Source organism: Castanea sativa, chromosome 5 (assembly GCF_040712315.1).
Source record: "Castanea sativa cultivar Marrone di Chiusa Pesio chromosome 5, ASM4071231v1".
NCBI classification, from domain to species: Eukaryota; Viridiplantae; Streptophyta; class Magnoliopsida; order Fagales; family Fagaceae; genus Castanea; species Castanea sativa.
In genome coordinates this window covers 74,538,500-74,549,046 of record NC_134017.1, presented here as the reverse complement: position 1 = coordinate 74,549,046, position 10,547 = coordinate 74,538,500, and positions in this window count along the sequence as shown.

Genomic DNA, 10,547 nt, shown 5'->3' with positions numbered 1-10,547 from the left:
CTATTTTTGTATTTTTCTGATTTTTCCATCTTTTTATTAAAAAAAAACTTAAAACTTAAAACAAACAAAACATCAAAACTAGACTAACTCAAACAATACCACAAACCATGCAAGAGATTAGAAAAGAGGAGAGATCACATAGAATCTTTTTCCTTCTAGATGGGAGACCTGGATGGAGATACTTTCTTTTGCATGAACTTTTGTCCAAATAGATAAGGAGGAAAGTTGAAACCATTAAAGTTTGAAAGAAGCATGACCACCATAAGAAGTTCTCCAAGAGGTGATAAAGAGAGTTGGAGTTGGTTTTGGTTCCCTAGAGATGACACACTATTACTTTGTTGAGTGGCTAACTACTTATAGCAATTTGGACGAGAGTGCCTAGATGCTCCACAATAGTGACAAAAATGAGGCTTCTTTGGTGTAGACTTCTTGTTGGTGGAGCGATGATTATTCTGCTTAGTCTATTTCTTACCAACCTTAGGGAGTGCTCCTAAAATGGATTTTCTCTTATCACTCCTATTTTTACACACATTTTCAGTTTTAATCTCAGTTACCTCAAGGTTGTCAGAGTTATCATTATTAGCAAGAGGAACAAAAATAACTCTATTTAAAACATTAGAAGAGGTACTACAAGAGGAGAGAGAGTGATCATACCTGAGACCTGTACTGTCCTATGCAGACTTCTGAACATTCAACATTTCATCCAGCTTGGCACTTGAAATCCTTTCTAGTAGTGCTCTAACCTGAAACAATTCAGCATCCAGTTTCTTGGCCTTTTCAACAAGAGAGTTGTTCTCAAACCTCAGTGCTCCAATGGTCTGAAAAGCTTCATCAACCTTGGTAAATAGTTCCTCACGTTCTAGCTCCACTTCATTAAGCTTTCTCGTGGCCAACCTGTAGAGCTTCTCATGCTTCTTAAAGACCTTGTATAGCTTAGCATAGGTAGTGTGGATATCATCTTGATCATCCATATTCTCAAACTTTGATTCCATCAACTCTTCTTCATTATTAATTACGTCTACTACTTCCTCAGTAGACTCAATAGTGGCTTTAAAAGCACTTACTATCCCTTCTTGGTCACTTTCATCAAAATCTGCTACTGGTTCTAAGTCACTTAAGGTGGCAGCTAAGACTTTACTTTTGCCAATGGATTTGAGATATATGGGACACTCTTACTTCATGTGTCCAAATCCATAGCACTTTGGTCCAGCGGGAATATTGTTGCCTTGACTAGCATCCTTGGATTCTTTCTTTCCTTTGTCTTGGGACTTATATTAAGAGAAAGCAATTTGTTTGCTATCCGTATCACCAGTTTTGACATTCTTATTTTTAATGACTTTTTGAATTTTTTGGTGATATATGACTTCAACTTGGTATCCTCATTATTAGATGACTTATCATTGTCATCATTTTTGGTCTTCAAGGCCACGTTCTTGGTTTTGCCCCTTTTGTCAACCTTTGCTAACCCTAGTTCATAGGTTTGCAAGTTCCCAATCAATTCCGTCAAAGGAATAGAGTCAAGATTATTTGATTCTTCAATGGAAGTAATCTTGGCATGGAATCTCTCTGGGAGAGATCTCAAAATCTTCCTAACAATCATAGGCTCCGGAATCTGTTCTCCAAGATTGAATGCTGAATTCACTATGTCCTTGAGCTTGGAATAGAATTCATCAAACAATTCATCCTTATCCATCTTAATTTCCTCAAAGCTAGTAGTGAGCCTTTGGAGCTTAGAGTTTTTAACAACTTTAGTGTCCTCGTAGATATCTTGAAGAATAGTCCAAGCTTCTTTGGCATTGTCGGTGGAAGAGATCTTCTTGAATTCTTCATTTGTCACAACACTAAACAGAGCATTTAGTGCTCTACTGTTAAAGTTGGCTACTTTGATCTTGGCATCATCCCATGTTGCGAGAGACTCTTTAGGTTTCTGCCAACCTACTTCAATTGCCAGCTAGACTCTCTCAAATAAGGACTGCAAAAAAGCTCTCATGCGTGCTTTCTAGTATGCATAGTTAGTACCATCAAATAAAGGAGGAATAATAAAAAATTGTCCACGATCCATAACAACATGGGTCAATGGATCACACAACAAAGATTAAAACCTAATCAGAGTGTGCCCGCTCTAATACCACTTGTTGGGTTAAGATAGCTTAATCCCGGTTGATTAATTCAATTACCCAAGTTGATTAATGAAGTTCAATTGCATGCAAAATGTGAAGTCACCAATGAATCACCAAAAATACTAAGTGCAGTAGAAAATAAATTAGACACGGTGATTTGTTGACAAATGGGGAAAACCTCTCAAGGTAAAAACCCCACCAGGTGATTTTAAGGTCATCATTCCCAAGAATCTACTAATCAACAATCAAGCGATTGTAAGTATAAGGAATCTTACCAATTACCCTGGCCTATCCCGAAATACCAACCTACAGCTGAATTTTTGCTCCAATTCTCAATTGGATTTGATCTTGTAGTAGCCTTCTTTCCTTTGATGCACAAACCTTCAATTTGTGACTAACCTTTTGCACGAATTCCAAGTATGTGTCTAACTCCAACAACTTGAACAGATGTTGACTGCAAAGTTTTTCACTTTATCAACAATGAAGATCTAGAAACACTCAGTTAAAAAACCCTATGGCATACAAATGTAGTAGCTTCACACAGAGAAAAAAAGTCTCTTAGTATCTGTATTCGTGTGTGACGGCCTTTGAAATAAGTCTTATATATGTCTAGCGTTGTGAGAAAAGAAACCCTAAACAAATACACAAGACTAGGCCGAATTTCAAATCTGAAAATTCTGAAATCGTAATTCTCAATAGATTGAGTTTCTGTCGAGCTATGTATTGAGCTTCACATTAAATCTCGATAGCAAGCATCTGTTGAGCTATCTGTCGAGACTTATTGAACAACTTTTCTTCCCTTGTTTTTTGGACCAATCTTCATGTCTTTAATACTTGACTTAAACAACATGTTTCTTAGATCTACCCAATTACAAGTAAAATGCATCTTATCAAAGTATTAATCAATTACAAAAAATATGACCCTAACATAAACTATCCCTTAAAAGTGTAATTATCAATTGTAATAAACCATTCTATTGATCAGAAATCAGTTTTTTCTTGAGAGGTGAGCATTTTACCAAGCTGTTGCTTGTCCATATCAAGGTTTTTGTCTTTTTACGAACGTCCATATTAAAGGTTGAGGATAAAATTGGGAAAAAACATAATCGAGTATGAATACTCGAGTTCCGATGTGATTCAAGAAAGGTAAAGTTACCCTCTGTCCTTCCTATTTATGAGGGGATCCCGCCACTAAGTAACATTCAAAGTCTTTCTTAGAAAAACAGTGATTACTATCTTATTATTATTAGCTACAGCTTGTGATTGTGAACCCACTTGGCAATTACCAAAGAATAATAGTCTTTGGGGTTGGGGGTGACTATTTGTGTCGCGGACATAATCATATTCAAATCGCATCAAACAAAGACTGTATTGATATGTGGACCATCAAACTAAAGACGACATAGTTACCAGTTGTTTAATAAACAATTAATATGAACAAGACTGCATAACCCAACCCATTTTATATACTCTAAGTTAATCGTGTTCGGTTAACTAAACGAGTTTTGACTAAGGAGAGAGAGAGGGAGAGAGAGAGAAGCTTCAAAAAGAGTTGAAAGAAATATTTGACTAGAATTTTTAGCTCAACTGGTCCCAAAATTTGGTATTTTGATTTTCTTAGTAAAAAAATGAATGTAGTAAATTAGACTTATAATTGTTAACCTTAAATCATTTTTAAAATGTTATGATTATTTTTATAAAATATAGCTAATACAATATATTAGATTTTCTAAATTACGTGTTCTAAATTTTGTAAGTTTTTTTTAAATGAAACATAATAAATTTTAAATTCAATTATTATATAAGCCTATAAGGTAATATAATTTGTAAATAATGTAATATGTGGTTAAAATTTTTTTTAGAGCTACTTACAAACGGTTTATCTTCTATACATTTTGAATGACTTAATGAAAAAATAGATATAAGTAAATCTATCACTAGGAAAAAAAATACAATATTTTAATAACATAAAAAATGTAATTTTATTAATAACTTACTAATATTAAGCTAAAAATGTGACATAATTGTCAATGAAGTAGCTTATCTTTTTTATACAAACTTCTCCTCTCAAACTATCACTGAAGTGTACTAAAGTGAATCAAAATGAACCAAAATACTACACTGATGTGGCTCAAAGTGATGTGCTGCATGTGCTGAAAGTAATATTGTAGAAGTTCCCTCCTACGACATTGGTTTTGCCAGGCGAGCTGTGATATGAAAACATAAGTTGAAAAACATTTGACAAAAAGTTTGTGCAATAATTTGTACGATATTTTGCCCCTCTCTCTGTCCTATGAAAATGGCTAAATTTAAGAAAATTCTGTTGTGATTTTTTTTATTAATGTTCCAGCCTTACCCTCACTATATAATTCTCATTCCCCATGAATTTCAGCAAGAAAATACCCATATTGAAGAGCTAGAGAGAACCCGAAAACCCTAAAGCGAAAACCTTCTTATCTCTCTACCTTCTTCCTCTATAATTGCTAAATTTTCATGAGAGAAGATTAAAACCATTACTTCCATAACAACCTCAAAGTTTTGTGTGTTATTTGGAGCTTAAGAACCATTGGAGCTACCTAAAATTACCTAGGAGACTTGGAGATTGCAATTGAAGTTCAATTGCAAATCCGATGACTAGAGGAAGGAAAGGACTCAGAGACAGTTGTGAGCAATTTGGTAGGCTTGAGAACATTGTTACCTCATAACTCAAAGGGTTTTGTATGCAAGATGTACTGCAACTATGCAACTATTTTCTTTAGTGGATCGTTTTGGTGGTTACACATTATGGAGAAGTTTCCCTGCTTGGTACTCGGAGTTTCCTCTTTGTAAACACTTCAATGTGCTATGGGTTCTTTATTTTCTATGGTTGTTATTAATTATATGTGTATCCATGCATGCTTGTGTTAATTGGCCAATCATATAAACAATTAGGCTAAAATTTGGTAATTAGCATAAAACTGACATTAGCAGTTAAATTTGGAGTCAAAATAACAAGAGTTTATGCAAATCAAATCTTTCATTATTGAATTTATTTGGGACCAAAGGAAAGGAATTGTAAGCACATCAGAAAAAACAAAAAGATGCTGCAAAACAGACATAAAAGAATATAAGAACATGAGAAACTTTGGGTCCTTGGGAGGTAATAATGATGTGAAATCCGGATCTGGATCCTCTCCATGTCCCTTTGAAATGGAGAGGCTCTAGTACACGGTGGGGATTTCGTCCAAAATGATCCACACTCAAAAACTAGACAAGTCATTTAAAATGCTAACACCACACTTAACTGGAGTTCAATGCACTTAATTGGGGTTTAACTCAACCAAACAAAAAAAAACCTTTTTGGAGGGAAATGGAGAAACAGAGGTAGATACATTGGAAAAAAAAAATTTAGAGGGAAAAGTGAAACAGAGTTAGCCCATAGCTTCACAGATTTTAACCCAAAAAAAAAAAAAAAAAAAAGCTTCACCGGATCCTCACAGAAGTATATCCGTGCACTAGAAATGGAGAAACAGAGGTAGATACATCAGTGCACTGAAAAAAAAAAAAAAAAAAAAAAAAACCCTTTTAAAGGGAAAAGTGAAACAGAGTTAGCCCACGTTCAAAGCTTCACAAATTTTAACCAAAAAACAAAAGCTTCACTAGATCCTCACAGAAGTATATCCGTGCACTGGAAAAAAACAAAAAAAAAACAAAAAAAAACAAAACAAAACAAAACCTTTTAGAGGGAAAAGTGAAACAGAGGTAGCCCACGTTCAAAGCTTCACAGATTTTAACCAAAAAAAAAAAAAAAAGCTTCACAGAAGGTTTAGAGAAGACATCTCTATTTCTATCTTGCCAAACAGAGGTATATCAGTAAAACTTGTTTATGCTTATCTTATTTGATGTTTGATAATTTTTTTGCATTTATATTGTTGTCTTGGTGAGTTTATATGGTTGTTTTGGTGGCTGGATGCAAGTTAGAGTCTATCTGAATTTTTAATTTTAATTTTTTGACATAATGATTGAATCTTTATAATGGCTGGATGATTCTATGAGTATTTTTAATTTTTTGAGATAAAGATTGAATCTTTTTTTTTTTTTTGTTGAGATAAAGATTGAATCTTTTTTTTTTTTTTTTGTTGAGATAAAGATTGAATCTTTATTAGTACATACAAAGAAGCAAGCTTACGTGGGCCTAACATAAGAAAATGAACATTGAAAATTTCTTGAACATATTGTTGTTTTGATGGCCACCAATAAAAGCTACACACAGAGAAACAAGCTCAGGAGTTTATATTGTTGTTTTGATGGTTGGACGCAAGTTAGAGTCTTCCTTAAAAATTTCATATAATTAAATAAGATTGAACATTGAAATTTTTGTTTAGACCCAAGTGTGAATTAATGAGCAAAATTATCAAATTATATTGGTGAAGTGATCCACTTAGACAATTAATTTTTCACTATAGTTAAGCAATTAACAAATCAATAAGTAACATAAAAAGCACAATTAAGCATGACATAACATTTGGTGATGAAGTGGAAAATCAAAGAAGAATATCTTTAATGGAGAAACCACTTCGGAAAGTAGATTAGGAAAGTATAAACTAAAAAACTAACTAGATTTTCAAACGGATAAAATTACATCAATAAATTTGATTTTATTACCATTAAATGTTATGGAATGGATCGACACTAAAATCCTTACACACATGATCCTAATTCATAGTGTAATCAATAAGTTTAGTGGCACAATTTAAAAAAAAATATATATATATATTTCCACAGCTGTTAATATAGTCTATTATAATCGGTTCATAAGAAAATAGTATCAATGATGAGTTTATGTGAAATTAAAAAATGATTACTTGTACGCTTAATGTGGATTATGGACATATATAGAGAGGTGATCAAAAGGATACTGTTGTGGTGTTGATCACAAGGTTTAGATATTTCAATTAACAAGTTTCTCTTTTGAAAAAAAAAAAATCTCATAATAAATAAGTTCTTTAATCATAATAAGAAGATTGCTTTATAATGATTCTTGATGGCATATTATGGACGCAAGATTTTAAAGAACATGTTTATTACTGTCATGTTTAAATTGACTGGCCTTTGAGTGAGTTGAGTTGAAATCATGCTTGGTCATCTTCAATTTTTATGTTTAGTAACAAAGATATATAACATTTCTCTCATATGAGGTACATCCTCATTAGTATGTTGATCATTCATTACATCCTCATTTTTTTTTTACATCATCTCTGTTTTGAAAACAAATGATAGGTGAAAGTTATAATAAATTTATGTTCAATTTTTTTAGGGATAATGATGGGAATACATGTTCCTTCTAATGTGCCCATGGAATCTACCCCATTTAAAGGGATGGAGTTTGAAGCGGATGAGATTGCATATGGTTTTTATAATGAATTTGGTAGAAAGGCTGGTTTTAGTATTAGAAAAGAGTATGTAAATAAATGTAAAAAGACTGGAGTGGTTACTTCAAGGAGATTTGTGTGTGTGAAGGAGAGAGTTTGAGGCAAAGACAAGAGAGATCAGAATGTAAAGAATCCACAAGCAGAAATGAGATGTGGTTATGAAGCACGTTTGGTTATTGTACTTAATTGAGATAGTAAAAAATATGTGGTGAGTGAATTTATTGCTAAGCATAACCACTATCTCCACCTTCCATCAACTGTGCACATGATGCCATCACAACGGAAAGTGGCTGCAACTCATGCTATTGAAATTGATTTGGCACATGAATCGGGATTTATATTAAAGCAATCTTATGAGCTTCTTAGTAAGCAAGTTGGTGGATATGATAATCTTGGTTTTACCAAGCAAGATCATAAAAACTACTTACGCACTAAGCAACAGAGAGACATGGAGCATGGGGCAGCTGCTAGCTTGGGAAGATATTTTAGTCATCAACTTATCCTTCATATTATTTTGCTACTCAATTGGACTGTGAAGAGTTGATTACTAATATCTTTTGGGCTGATGCAAGAATGATCATTGACTATAGCCACTTCGGTGATGTAATAATGTTTGATACAACGTATAGCACAAATAGAGATGCAAGGCCACTTGGAGTATTTTTGGGTCTCAATCACCATAGAAAAACTGTTGTATTTGGAGGTACACTTTTATATGATGAAACAATTGAATCTTTTGTATGGTTATTTGAGACCTTCTTAGAAGCAATGTCTGAAAAGAAGCCAATCACTATTTTCACAACTTAAGATGCAGCAATGTTAGCTGCAATAAAAGTAGTCATGCCTAAGACATATCATGCATTGTGTAGTTGGCATATGTGACAGAATGCTGATTTCTTAGCATGTATCTATGAGTATGATGGTGAAGATGAGTTTCTTACAGCTTGGAATGAAATGCTAGATAAGTACGATGTTCATGAAAATAAATGGCTAATTGATCTATTTAAATTGAAGGAAAAATGGGTTCAAGCATATGTTAAGAGAACTTTCACTGCAGGAATGAAGACAACCCAGCTTAGTGAGAGTTTCAATGCTGACTTGAAGGATTGCTTGCGTACTAATCTCAATATAGTAGAGTTTTTCACTTATTTTGAAACAGTTGTCAATCAAAAGCGGGATAAGGAGTTAGAAGCAGAATACAACTCTAGACAGAAATTTCCAAGATTAAAGCTCAAAAGCTCTCCTGTGCTTAACCAAGTAGCAACAGTGTACACGCCTAAGTTGTTTGATTTATTTCAGATAGAAGTTGAAGAGGTAATGGCACTTTCCATCCTAAAACGCAATGTGAGTCAAACACATAGTTCTGTGGTTGGAGTTTTCAGTCAAAATGGAAAATATGAGGTCATGTGGAATCCATTAGATGAGACTCTATCTTGAACTTGCAAAAAGTTTGAGTTATTTGGTATTTTATGTAGGCATGGTTTGAAAGTTTTTGATATATTGGATATCAAGTTGATTCCTAATAGATATATCATGAAGAGGTGGAGAAGAGATGCAAAAGATGGAAGCGGAAAAAATTGCACAACACATAACATTAAGCCTAATACTCGACTGGAATATGTAGATCGGTATCGAGATTTATGTCCAAAATATATTCAATTGGTGAATGAGGCATATGAAACTAAAGAAGGCCATAATATTCTAAGCTTAGCAATTGCAGATTTGGAAAAAAAAAACAAAAAACTTTGTGACCTTAGGAATTGCAAAGCTAATGTAGAAGAAGACATCATTATGCCTTCCACCAATTTTGCAGACAAAGAAGATCAATTATGTGCTTCGATTACGATTGTACCAAAAGGGATAAAGAAAAGAGAGGTTTATCGTAATAAAAAGCATAGGATAAAATCATGAATAGAAAAGATGAGGAAACCAAAGGAAGGCACATCAAAGAAGCAAACAAAGAAAAGAAAAGTGCAGGAGGTAATCTTCAATTATCCTTATTTTCACCATTCTATTTTATTTTTACACATTAATATAGTATACTATTATTGTTGCTAAACTAGTACAATTTTTACAGGAAATATATGCACATGACGTCATGGCACAAAAGAAAACTGAGGATATATCTTCTGGAAATATTACTAGTTTTACACAAATTTTAATGGTAAAGATATTTACAATTATATATTTTATTTTGATATTAATAATAGTTTAGATGCATGATTTAATAATTTTAATGTTAAGCTTGTGATATGTGTAATGTGTAATTGGATTTTTTGTAGTCGGCTTCTACAAGTTCTGCAGCACATCAGGGAGGCTCATCAGCAAGTGTTGCATTAGCATCACATTTAGAGAATACATCAAGTGTTGTAGGCTCCAATGACAAAATTAATGGTGCAGGAGTTCTCTTGACTCAAGGAAGTGTTCCAAGTGGAGGTTCCTTGACTCAAGAACGTATTACAAGTGGATGGAATCCGATGGTTCATAAAGTCAAGCCATTTTTCTAGTTTAGGATCATGTTTTATAATCTATGACACATGTTGAGATTAAGTGCTCTTGTTTTGTAATTTTCCTAGTTTAGGACTGGAGTTTTGATGGTCCAAAACTTAGTCACATTCAAATGTTTATATTTTTTATTATTTGGATAGAATACTTAATCTGCATGTCTGATGTATCTCTGCAAGGTATTAATTTCTGCATAATGATTTGTTGTTGCAGAAATTGTTACTGTTTCTGCATTATTACTGCATAATTATTGTTACTGTTACTGCAAAATTACTGTTACCGTTACTGCATAATTACTGTTACTGCATAGGTTTGATATTGCACATTCTGCATAATTATGTTTTTCTGCATAATTGTTATGCTAGGCAAGAGTTGTTTTTATATATAAGTGTTGTTGTTTGGGGAAAATATTTATAGCTAAGTTTTGAGCTATATGCATGTTAATTAGTGTGTCAATTTTTCTTTTGCATGAGTTTTACAATCCTTATTTGCATGAGTTTTACAATCCTTT